Consider the following 13,561-nt stretch of genomic DNA (forward strand, 5'->3'; position numbering starts at 1 on the left):
TACCATGAGTTTATCATTATGTAGCTGGATACATTGTGTTTTTCAGTTAGGGAAGAAAACGCTCTTGAATTATACACTTAATGTAAAGGGAAGTTAAAATGTAGGAAATTTTTTAATTAAATATGGTTTGGAAACAATCTTTGGAAAGAAGTAAGCCCTGTTTTGCTTGTTTCAAATGCCTAAAGAAAGTGCTATAAATTCTAGAACAGTCTGCTTTCCTTAGCGGCTATTACTACTTAAGACTTTTCCTTAAAATAGAAATATCTATGTCTGTGATGATTATATTCTAAATTCTATTCATTTTTCTTCTTCTGAATGAAGCAGGATTTGGCCTTTGTGCCTTAAATTTGCATATATATATACTCATGTTACTGAAAATTTAGAAAGAAGTCTCCCATAATAACTTTCTTTGTAACTGCTTAACATGGAACACTCAGATCCAAATGGTTTGGTTTCAGAACTGATTTGTGACTTAAAAAACAGTTCTGTACACCTGAAACTAATAATAAAAACAAAACAAAACAAAGAAAACAGTCTAGTACCCACAAAGTAACTTTCAAATTACTCAAGTGCTTAACCCTTACTATACTAGGAAAATAGTCATCATGATTTACTATCTGGATCAAATAAAGCTATCTAAGTTTTTTGTTTTTAAAGTCATTTTTCAATTCAAATAATTTACATAAGCATAATGACATAGTAAAAAACAAACCTCATTTGAAATTTCAATACGAATTCAAATATAGCAAGTCTCTATATCAAGTGAAAATTTTGGCACATGAACATTTAAAAAATGGAAGAATATTGTCACACATCCTCTGAGCAAACAGAAAAGTCCAAGTTTCTGTCACCAAATATTCTGTGACAGTCTGTCTTTTACGAGAATATCCTATTTCCTTGTTTGTCCTTTGATATAATGTATTTCATTCATTGATTCATATGTTTGAGGACGTTCATCTAAGTCTCTAGGAAGTTATGGTCTAAAAATTCATAATCTATTTCACTTACATGATTAATTCCATCAGCATTAGCATCTACAGCAGCACGGTCCAATTAAAATATACTGCAAGCCATATTTATAATTGTATTGGGTCGTCAGAAAAGTCATGACGCATGTTTGCAACAGATGGCGCTAGTTCATTTTTGGAAATACTGGAGTCATTTGCATCTATGTTATTGCTATGTCATTTGACACCTGACAGTTCTAGCTTCATTCCAAAAAAAATTGAACATTTGGTTGACTTTTGGAGATTTTTACAACAAGTTGAAGATGGAAGACCAAACTGCATTTTTGCCATATTTTACTGTTTTACTTCCATAAAGGGAAAAACACGTGTCAAGCCTGTGAAAAGTTGCACAAAGTTTACAGTGACAATGCTCTTCAGGAATGTCAGTGCCAACAATGGTTCACGAAATTCTGTGCTGGTGATTTTGATCTCAATGACGCTCCTTGGTCAGGGAGGCCCACCGAGGTTGATGACGACAAAATAAAGATGTTGATCAAGTCAAACCCACGTTATACAACATGAGAGATTGCAGAAACATTGAACATCCATCATTCAAGCATTCAGGACCACCTGAAGAAGCTGGAATATGTAAGCAAGCTCGATATTTGGGTTCCGCATGAACTTAAAGAAGTTCATTTGACGGGCGTGTATAAACATCTGCAATATGCTCATTAAACATGAGGAAAACTATCCTTTTTTGAAGCGACTGATAACTGGTGATGAGAAGTGGACTGTTTGGTCTTGGTCCCGACGTGATGATTTGCCTCAAACGACATCGAAAGCAGACATTCATCAGAGGAAAGCTATGCTCTCAGTGTGGTGGGATTTTAAAGGTGTCGTGTTTTTCGAGCTCCTACCAAGGAATCAAACAATCAATTCGAATGTGTACTATTGGCAATTGGACAGTTTGAATGAATCCATCATCCAGAAACATCCAGAGTTTGTTAATTGTAAAAGAGTTGTGTTCCATCACGACAACTCTAGACCACACACAAGTTTGATCACCTGTCAAAAATTATTGGAGCTTGGATGGGGTGTGTTGCCACACCCACCATACTTGTCTGACCTTGTGCCGTCAGACTTCCACTTGTTTCGCTCTCCTCAAAACTCCTTGCGTGGTATAACGTTCAATTCAGATGAGGCTGTAAATCAGCACCTTGTTCAGTTTTTCTCAAATAAAGACAGATCCTTCTATGAACGAGGAATTACAAAGCTCACTGAAAGATGGCAAAAGGCTCTTGAACAAAACGGGCAATATATCATCGATTGATCTTTGCTTTTTATATAAACAAATGACCTTTAAAAAACATAGACAAGGGCCGGCCGAGTGGCGGTATGGTTAAAAACTGGCTTGGGACACCAGAGGGGCCCGGTTCGGATCCCACATATGAGGGCCAGTGACACTGCCCTCCACAGCTAAGATGCTGAACAACAGCTCAATCTGGAGCTGGGCTGCGGTGAGTTGCCGGCGGCGGCATAGGCTGCAGCCCCTGTGGCAGTGGGTTGCCATGGGCTACCGTGTGTAGCCAGCAGCCAGCGTGAGCAGCCAGCAGCCGCAGTGAGAGGCCGTTCAGAAGCTGGCGACTGATCTGCCTCGCCCAGGAAGAGTGCAATGATGGTGCCAACTTGGGCCAGTGAAGCAGCGTCCTCCACAACTAGACTGAAGAACAAAAAAAACGATAGTAACTTGTCTGTTCCCCTTCCCCCAATTCCCCAGCACTGCTCCCATCCCCCCAATTCCCCAGTAAAAATCTTTAAAAAAAAAAAAACATAGACAAAATATGTCATGACTTTTCCGATGACCCAATATATGATTTAGTAGTCACATTAAAAATTTTAAATAAAGAGGTAAAATTAAATTTTAATAATATATTTTATTTAACTTAACATATCAAAAATATTGTCATTTCAACATGTAATCAATATAAAAAAGTATTGTGATATTACATTCTTTTATATTTTAAATTATTTATTTATTTATTTATTTTTATTTTATTTATTTTTTAATTTTTATTTTTTTATTATTTTTACATTCTTTTTTATTGTGCTAAGTGTTCAAAATCCTGTGCGTATTTTACAATTACAACACATCTGAATTCAAGTGATTTCAACTGAATTCAACTGAAAAGCCACATGTGGTCAGTGGCTACTGCACTGGACACTGCACTGGACAGTGCTGATCAAGAGGGCTGCCCTTCAAGTTCATCTTCTGATTTGCCTAAGAATTGTGAAATCTCCTCCTCTGTAAATTTTCTTCTCTTTGGACATTATGAATGGAAAAAGAAAAAGTCACTATTCACAGCTGTGTTCAATGAAAGCCAAAACTAGGTTATAAAAATGGTGTCTCATCTTTTATACTTTGAAAGATGATGTAATACTTTTGGCAACACAATAAGAAAATGAAAGATAATTATTAATTTTATTATTGTGTTGTCCTCCTAGGCAATTCTACAATTTTTTTGTGGGGGGAGGTCTTTTAAATCTTTAAAGTATTAATAGGAAATAATTGATGAATAATGAAAAAAAAATTCCTAGTAGGATTAAGTAACAAAATGTTTCAAATAAAGGAAAAATAAGATAACTAAGATCCCACAATATCTTAGATTTGTAGAAGTCTCCAGTGCATCTATCTGTATTGTATTTGCAAGATAGAATGAGTTTTATTCTATGTTTTAAAAATAAATATACAGGGGGTGCCAAAAAATGTATACACATTTTAAGAAAGAAAAAAGCTGTATTAAAATTGTAATACTCAATATATACCTATAACAAGTCAAGCCTGTACATTTTTTTTGGCACCTTCGGTATATTGTTTGCTTTTTTTTTTGTAAGACCTCTAAGGAAGAATAAAAGCCATGAAATATAGGTTGTTATAGATAGAATGGCTCAAAAACAGAAACTCAAAACTACATTTGGGTCCAATAAACTCTAATGATACAGTGAGGTTTAAATTGCACAAATTAAACAGAATGTGGGGAAAATTTTCAGAGATACATGTTTTGAAAATCCTTCTTTCCTTTTCCATAAGCTTCTATTTCGCATGACAGCTTTTCCTAAATTTTTTCCTCAATAGTTCCCTGGAAAACTTTCTTCTTTAACCATAGTCCTTAATCCTCTCTCTCTTTTTCAGTCTCTCCATTTTCATTTCAGAACCCCCAGAAGAACATGTCTAGCAAGAAGCTCAAGAAAAGGAAGAATCAGAGCAGACCAAGTAAAACCCTCTTTAGCAGGCAGAAAAGGGTACAGGCCATGCTCTCTTCTACATTTTAAACTTTTTGTTCTTATATTGTGCATAATGATTTACTTTTTCCTCAAGGAATAACCAGGCTACTTGTAGTTGCATAATGTCAAGACCTTCAGAGTTTCTAAAAGTTTCAGATCTTTATGATCAACTCTTGGGCTCTTTCCTAGGCTGTGATCTCCTAGAAGCTATACCACCGAAACATAAAACCTAGAGTTTAAAAAGAAGATGCTTTAAAAAAAAAAAAAACCAATGAAACAAAAAACGTACTTCTGTGGATCAGGCATTATCCCAAGCATTTTTCTGCATCACCATGTGTAATCATCACAGCAGCCCCTACTGAGTTAGCATTTCTTCCATTTTTAGAGGTGATAAAATGGAGGCTCAGAATAATTAAATGACATGCTTAAAAATCACACGAACAATAAGCAATAATCCATCAGTCAGATTCACATTTAAAATCAACAAAATCCAGACTAGTTAGCATTAAGGGGGAAATGAATTATTAAAAGACATTAGGTATTTTGGACAATCCCTAGGAAAATCTGAGAATCAGGCTTGGAGGCTATACACAATTATTGTACAATAATTACCCTGCCGGACTCTAGTGAAGAGCTAATTGCTGCCGCCACGATACACAGGCCCCACATCACTTTTTACTTCCCTGGATCATGAGATATTACTGCTAAGTCTTCGTCACTGCAGCCTCTGAACAGAGAACGACGCTTTCAACCTCCCAGGTTCCATTCTGTTTGGCACCTGTTTCTTATCACTCTCGCCCATATCGAAGTCTGATATGGGCTGGTGTGTCTGATTGGTGGAGCCACGTGTCACAACTTGGATGCACACAATGCTTGAGAGGGAGTTCCTGGTTTATATTTTGGGGAGAGGGGAAATTCTCCAAAGATGTGAAAGATCCTGGACTGTCAAAATAGCATGACAAATGGCCACCAAAGAGAGCAAGATGGATTAGATATAATGATCTTCTCATTTTACAACTGAGAAAACTGAGGCCTACTGAGTAGCTAATGTTGGGCACACTATGCCACCTTCTCTGATACTCTGGCCATGCCTCTTAGTGATATTTTGACTGGGAGACCTTAAAAGAAGTGGAAATTCACAGCAACAAAGAACTCTCCCATCTGTCCTCTGCTTACCTTATCATGTTGGAATGCACTATGGAAATTGTTGCTAAACTTTTATCTGATCCCAAGGAATGCATAACATATTTCTCCTTCAAATCTTAGTAAAGAAGGGAGTCTGTGCAAATGCCAGTCTGGGTTACGGGGATGATTCTTATGGAAAAGGTTTCTCATGAAACATCAAGTTCAATTAAGGATTTCCTTGCTAGGATTTTGGAACAACGTCATTAGAGTGTTGAAGTTCTTATCATTGCAGTTAAATTTCTTGGATTTTTTTTTTAAGTTTAGTTATTTAGAGCCTCAAATTTATTAGCAGAAAAAAAATTACCTTTACTCTGAATACTATTAATCATAAAACATTTGCTTTTGATTATTCACAGTTTAGCAATAATTTATTCACAAAGCTAAGTTTGAAAAACCTCAGTTAATTTGAGCAGTAAAATTCTATCACCTTATTCAGAAGCTGACCTGAAAATCCTTCTTCCTACAGGGATGTACATTTCCTAAAACACTGGGCTACAGTGGGAGGATGAAAAAAAAACCACTGTTGGTGAATATGACGAAGCACTCAAAATCTAAACTTACGTATGATGTGTGAGAAAATAAATAACCCTGTCATGAAGAACTCACCTATGCAAAGCACTGGCTTTACAAATGGGAAAAGTATTTTCATGATTATAGGCTCCACTAAACCAAAATTTCATTGAAAACAAACAGTATTTTTTTTTGTCTTCTTTATTAATCAAAGTCCTTTCCTTCAGTAAGATTATTATGCTTTTTATTTTTTTAACTTTAAGTTTTTATTATGTTCAATCAACCTTTCTTTCATTTTGTTTTCACAATAGTCCTGTGAAGTAGGTAATGAGTTGAATTAATTTTAACATTGTCTAATTCCTTCACTCTATAAATTGACCTGCTATATACATTTGTTTTATGTTATTTTTATTTTTAATGTGGTAAATACATATAACATAAAATTGACCATTTTAAAATGTGCAGTTCCATAGTGTAAAGCACGTCCACATTTTTGTGCAACTAATGTCCAGAGCTTTTTCATCTTGCAGACCTGAAACTCTATACCTACTAAATAGCGACTCCTCATTTCCCCTTCTCCTTTATTTTTTAAAGAAATTAAAATGTTATCTTAATGAATTGAAACGCTTTCAACTGAGTTAAAATAAGAGTTGACCTGTTAAGAATTTCGGGTAGGCCATTATTTGGCTATTTATGAAGTTATCAAATGTCATATGGTCATTTCTCTTTAACTTCCATGCCAACAACCTTTTAATAAGTTAAAATCTGAGTCAACAGTTCCTTTCAAGTACCTTTTCTTTTATTCTATCAGTGATGCTACAGAAATGCAAAAGTAGTTAAATCTTTCACAGGATGAAAGATTGGCCTTTAGAAATGTGTTTTTCGTTTTTTCTTTTTTTCTAGAAAAAAGAGTATCCTGTAACCTTGCTCAAGCAACTTGATATTGAAAATAGGTCCCTCATCTTGAACTTGGTCCAGGAGGATTCAGGGACCATAGTTTTGGAAAGTCCACCTGATAAGTCATTTAATTCATAATTTAACCGAGATGACTTAGATGGAGGTCTCTTTACTTTACATTTCATAAAACTAAGAATTTTCACCCCCCAAATAACGGGTTAGTTCTCATAGAACTGCCAACTTTTCCACTTTTTTCAAGAAAAAACACAATAATTTCCATGTACTATCACCACCATTTGTTAATGAAACATCCTTTTAAACACCAAAATATATAGAACGGTCATAATCTCAGAATAAAGGACAGTCCTCTAAATAGAATACATTTGGCTTTGTGATCATTTCACTGTGTCCTTTTTTAAATTTTAGTGCTGTCCTTTTCTTGCCAACTGGTGAAAATGTTACCATAAACCAACACTGACCTATGATAGGCTGGCATTTGGAGCCCGCCGATATCATCAAACCCCTGTGGCCTGAGGTGTCGTCGTTTCCCCTTCCAGTTTACTTTGCACTCTTTCCTGCAAGGTGTTTTTCCTTTTGCTCTTTTCCAGGAAAGCGGGTCTTTCTGGGCTTGACATTGAGACTCTCTTGCCCTCTGGCTTCTTGTTGGGTTCAGTCCAAGGGAGATACAGATAGAAGCACAGAGGGTGAGAAGAGATGAGGTCAGGCTATATATTCCACTGGCCCATCCGCTACTACTGCCTGGGCACAGGGTGACAGTGGCTGTGTTCTTCTACCCCAAGTCCCAGCTCCTGGGGTGGCCCTCTCTGCAAACTCTCTTTCTTGATCCTGTAATAATACTCTCCCATGACCCCTCCCCCTGCCTCTTCAAGGTAAGGCAAATGGTATCTGCGCTTCTAGGGTATGCCTCACCATCCTTTGTTGATACCCTAACTGTGCCCACACCTCTTTACATAGTCCCTTCATTAAACTCCCCTCAATCATTCCATTGGAGTGGTCTTCTGTTTCCTGCTAGGATCTGACCAATGTATTCATCATTTAAAGATGAAAAACTGAGGCCCCGTGAAGTGAAGGCCAAAAGTCACGTAGCTCAAGTCAAATGGTCAGTTAAGTCCGAAATGTAGCCTTCCAGATTAGAGTTCTCTTTAGTCAGTGCTTATCTGTCATCCTCCCATGGCCATCCCCTTCACAGTTATATTGATGGGCACTTTCTAGAACCTTCTTTCCACTGGGCTTTGACAATAGTTGTAGTTTGTTCAAGTTTTGAATTAAAGTACCTTATTAAGTGACTCCTGGGGCAACTCCAAGCACAGAGGAATACTGTTTTCACTAGAATGGATTGAAATCAGGGAAACTGAGTTTTTAAACTGTTGCCTAAATAGAATTTGGCAATTTAGCCTAAGAGTCTTTTGCGAAAGCTAAGCACAAAAGGATGTGTGAGTGACGAAATTTCCACTCTAACATGAATTCTGGTCATCAAAGATGGGGGGAGGGATGACAGAAATCTGCCCAGGCTAAGGAGCTGAGCTAGGAGCCTGGGGAAAGGTTTTAACCTGTGTAAGAAATAGGAGCAGGTTGGAGAAGAGTGAGGAAGTGTAGGGCCTTCAGTGCCTGCCAATCAGGGGGAAAGATAAATAGAGAGTAGTAGTAAATAGAGGAAGTACCAAGCAGACCATTACAAAATATAGCGAGAGCATGTTTTCTCTGGCAGGAAGTTACTGTACCACTGAGCAGGGGCTGCTGCTGGAACCCTGGACTTTAGAAGCTTCGGGCTGTTTAGAAACGTTTGTCTTGAACTGACCCATGTCAAAATGCTCTTTTGTAAGTGCGGAATTTTCTAGAACCACACCTTTATTTAGCAATCTGGCTTTTAAATAAATGCACATGCACATATTTAACATATTAACTTTGTTCTAATTGCACACTTGACTGAATTTCGCATGGCTGTCATTTGCTCATTCGCTTGACAAAAAAAAAATGTCTCTACGGGGACTTTCTTTTCCTAAGGTTAAAAAGAAGCTAGAAAGTTTTAATAGCAAATGGTTCCCTTTAAGGAGTTAGGATAATAGAATTATTAATAATATTAATTGAGCACTTCGTCTGTCTAAGCAGTTACCTGCCCTCATTTAATCCTCACAACAACCCTGCCTGCTATCATCACCCATCTCCATTGCCATCTCCTGGCTCTCTGCTGCACTATCTTGCATCTGGCCTTGGCAAGCAGAATTTCTCTAAGAATCTTATCCCTGTCGGTGACCCAGGCTGGATGCATGGAAAATATTGCTCAAAGGAGTCACTGTTACAACCTCTCAGCCTGAAGGGCTGCTCTTTCTGGCGTAACCACCTTCTCTGACTGCTGAGCCTTCAATCAACAGCTATTTATTGAGCTCCTACTAAATGCTCATTGCAGTGTTGTCTGGCCTCTGCATGCAGGGGCCTTTCTAAGTGTCGCATGTGGGTTCAGAGGGGGGTGGAGGGTTTGAATCAGTGACCTTGACCCAGTCATGAAGAGCAGAAGGAGTTTGTGCAGCTGGTGAAGAAGGGCAAGGTCATGGTGAAAGAAAGAGATACTGACTTAAAAGTAAGGGAGGGGACAATGAGAAAGATACTGAGATAGGTTAGAGAAATCAAGAAAAATTAAATTAGAAAAAAAGTAGATTTTCCTCCAGATTCTCAAATGAGGAACATCTGCAGCCAGAAGAAAATCTACTTTTACAATTTCATATAAGATTTGTCAATGAGTAGATGGTCAACTTTAATACACATGCATAATAATCTAGTTTCTTTACTGTTATCAAAGAGCTATTTGAATATTTAATATTCTGTAGTAGTCTTTTAGATCAATCATCTTAGTTATCTTAGCGACGTGTACTTCGATGACTGACTTGATGTTTAGGTAGAAATATTTTTTTCTTTTTTTGTTGAAAATTTTAAGACAAAGAATAGAAGTGAAAAACTGAAATTTAATTTCCATTGACTTGCTGGAATTCACCATTTGAAAATCCACAGACACAGTTCACTCCCCAAATAACGGTATATATCGTATATTTTTAACATGTAACAGACTTTATTAGCATATCATTCATCAATTACTTTAACCACCAAGACAGTTTCATGTTTATATTATAATAAACATAAATTGCTTTATGTAGAGTGCGTCCACACGCCCCTGAAGCAGAGTGAACTTAATGGTATATGTTCCACCTTTCTGCTCTTCTGTCATTGTATCCTGTAAAACTGGAACAATGACTAAAACTGTTTTAGAATCCTTGAAACCACCCACGCCTACCTCCAAAACTCCTAACCCCATGTATTTACTTATTTCTAAAATTATTATTGATTTAATGTCTTTTCCTTTGTTTGGTTAATGAGGGTTGCCTCCTGTTAAAATGTACTTGTCTTTGTGTAAGCTGTTTTTACCTCGGTGAAGACACATTTCTGACTTTCTCTTAAGGGAGTGGGGGGAACAGGAAGGCGTGTCAGAGGAGGGGGAGTGACGACTTGCAGCTGGGGTAAAGAAGGCAGACGACATTCTTCACAGTTTGCTCAGGACTGTCTTAGTTCTACAACATGTGACCTTAAACCTACCTGTGTACAAAAAGTCCTGGGTTACTTAATAGCAGTCCGCAGTCAAGCCTGTTTCATTTGGCTTTACTTACAATGGCTGTGTCTCACTGGAAATGGTTGTCCTTGGCTGAGGAAATTTGGGATGCTTAGAGCACCAGATTAGCTGATCTTGCTTGGTCTACTCACAAGTATTTTTAAAACTTCCTCTTGAGATCCAACATTAGACAAGAAGATTCTCCCTGGAAGCAGCAGTCTAGATCAGGGATTCCCAGTCTTTTTGGAACAGGTTGGCCTCTTAGCAATTTCCTCTTTCTGCATAGAAGGTTTTGCAGCACAAATTATCTGTAAGTAGAACTACACACACAAATTGTTTTGAGGCTCGTGTTTTTGAGATTTTTTGGGGGGACTGATTCTTGAAATTATTGGAACCATTATCACTATTCTAGCCCAAGATGTTCATCCCACAAGAGCCAACTTTTGGGGGAGATTATGCAGCTGCATGTGACCCAGGAGCCAGGCTGTTTTTGAGTCATAGCAACATTCCTTTGCACCTCATCCCACAACGTTTCATTTATATCAGAGGCCCCGGGGCCTGAGGATCAGAGTGCTGTATGAACAATTATAAGACTGAATGAATGCTTTATTTTTATGGCTGGCTCCATTTACCACCAGATGGCTCTATTGTATCATCAGGAAATGTGCACATGTGTAAAATCAGTAGGCTCCTAAACCAAAGGGAAAAAACAAAGCAGCAGGTTTTCTTTTTTAACTTTTCATGTTGCTGTGTAATTTTAATTAATTGTCTCGATAGCCAAAGAGTAGTAAGGAAGTGCTCTAGTCTCAGTAAGGCCTGTGACCGATATTTTCAGGTCAATTTGGCACCCTCCTCTGCTTGGAGATGTGAAAGAGCAACTTTTGGACAATTTTGAGATGAGGCCAAAGTCGATGCATCTGCTGATCTGAGTCATATTAGCCATGTTTGGGGAAGGATGATCTGATTCTAAAGCATGTGGGATTTTTGTTTTAATGGAACTTGTGAAAAACAGGTGCTGACCAGAGGAAACATCTTCTCTGAGTCCAGATAACTCTACAGGTGAATGTTGTTGAGTCTTCGGAAAAGTCATGACGCATCTTTGCAACAGATGGCATTAGCTCATTTTTGGAAGTGCTAGAGTCATTCACATCTATGTTATTGCTATGACATTTGACAGCTGACAATTCTAGCTTCATTCTAAAAAAAAATTGAGCGATTTGGTTGAGTTTTGGAGATTTTACAACAAGTGGAAGGTGGAAGACCAAGCTGTGCATGTTTGCCATATTTTACTGTTTTACTTCCATAAAGGGAAGAACGCGCATCAAGCTTGTGAAAAGTTGCATAAAGTTTATGGTAACAATGCTCTATAAGAATGTCACTGCCAGCAATAGTTCATGAAATTACGTGCTGGTGATTTTGATCTCAACGACGCTCCTTGGTCAGGGAGGCCCACCGAGGTTGATGACGACAAAATAAAGACGTTGATCAAGTCAAACCTACATTATATGACACGAGAGATTGCAGAAACATTGAACATCCATCATTCAAGTGTTCAGGACCACTGGAAGAAGCTGGGATACGTAAGCAAGCTCGATATTTGGGTTCCACATGAACTCAAAGAAGTTCATTTGACAGCGCGTATAAACATCTGCAATATGCTCATTAAACGTGAGGAAAACGATCCTTTTTTGAAGCGACTGATAACTGGTGATAAGAAGTAGATTGTTTACAACAATGTGGTGTGCAAATGGTCTTGGTCCCGACGTGATGATTCGCCTCAAACGACATCGAAAGCAGACATTCATCAGAGGAAGGTTATGCTCTCAGTGTGGTGGGATTTTAAAGGTGTCATGTTTTTCGAGCTCCTACCAAGGAACCAAACAATCAATTTGAATGTGTACTATTGGCAATTGGACAGTTTTAACGAATCCATCATCCAGAAACATCTAGAGCTTGTTAATGGTAAAGGAGTTGTGTTCCATCACGACAATGTGAGACCACACACAAGTTTGATCACCCATCAAAAATTATTGGAGCTTGGATGGGATGTGTTGCCACACCCACCATACTCGCCTGACCTTGCACCATCAGACTTGCACTTGTTTCACTCTCTTCAAAACTCCTGCGTGGTATAACGTTCAATTCAGATGAGGCTGTAAATCAGCACCTTGTTCATTTTTTTGCAAATAAAGACAGTTCCTTCTATGAATGAGGAATTATGAAGCTCACTGAAAGATGGCAAAAGGCTCTTGAACAAAACGGGCAATATGTCATTGATTGATCTTTGTTCTTTGTATAAACAAATGACCTTTGAAAAATATAGTCAAAATACATCATGACTTTTCCGAAGACCCAATAAAAATGTAGGCATTCTCGGTGACATCTCTTATTAGAAGTGAAATATTGGTCTTAACCTCTGGAAGAAAAGTTTTATTTGTATCAAGAGTAAAAGTTGCAGCTTAACCAAATTCCAATGTGGGTAATTTTATTCTAATTTTTTTTTTTGCATTTTTAAATTTTTACTTTATTTTATTTAAAAAAGAAATTTAAAGTTTTTATTAAAATATAGTTAACATGCAATATTATATTCATTTCAGGGATACACCATAATTAGTCAACATTTATGTACCTAAAGGAGTGATCACCATGATAAGTCCAGCAACCATCTGACACCATACTATGCTATCACAATATTATTGATTGGATTCCCCAGGCTGTACATTACATCCTCAAGACTTATTTGTTTTATATCTGAAAATTTGAACCTCTTATTTCCCATCACCTTTTTTCTCCCTTTTAAAATTTTTCAATTACAGTTGACATTCAATATTATTTTACATTAATTTCAGATGTACAGCACAGTGGTTAGACATTTATATAATTCAAGAAATGATCCCCCTGACTAGTCTAGTACCCACCTGGCACTATACATAGTTATTATCATGTCATTGATTATATTCCCTATGCTTTACTTTACATCTCTATGACTGTTTTGTAACTACCAATTTGTACTTCTTAATCCCTTCACCTTTTACACTCTTGTCCCCAAACCTCCTCCCATCTATCACCCTAATAAATCTAGTACCCATCTGACACTATGCTTACTTATTACAATATTATT

At 37.4% G+C, this 13,561-nt stretch overlaps 1 protein-coding gene across 1 annotated transcript in view; it reads left to right on the forward strand.

Annotated features, from left to right (window-relative positions):
• The window catches only part of CCDC192 (coiled-coil domain containing 192), a 223,253-nt gene that overhangs the window by 17,901 nt on the left and 191,791 nt on the right, over positions 1-13,561 (forward strand). The window lies entirely within an intron of this gene.

Source organism: Hipposideros armiger, unplaced genomic scaffold (assembly GCF_001890085.2).
Source record: "Hipposideros armiger isolate ML-2016 unplaced genomic scaffold, ASM189008v1 scaffold_21, whole genome shotgun sequence".
NCBI classification, from domain to species: Eukaryota; Metazoa; Chordata; class Mammalia; order Chiroptera; family Hipposideridae; genus Hipposideros; species Hipposideros armiger.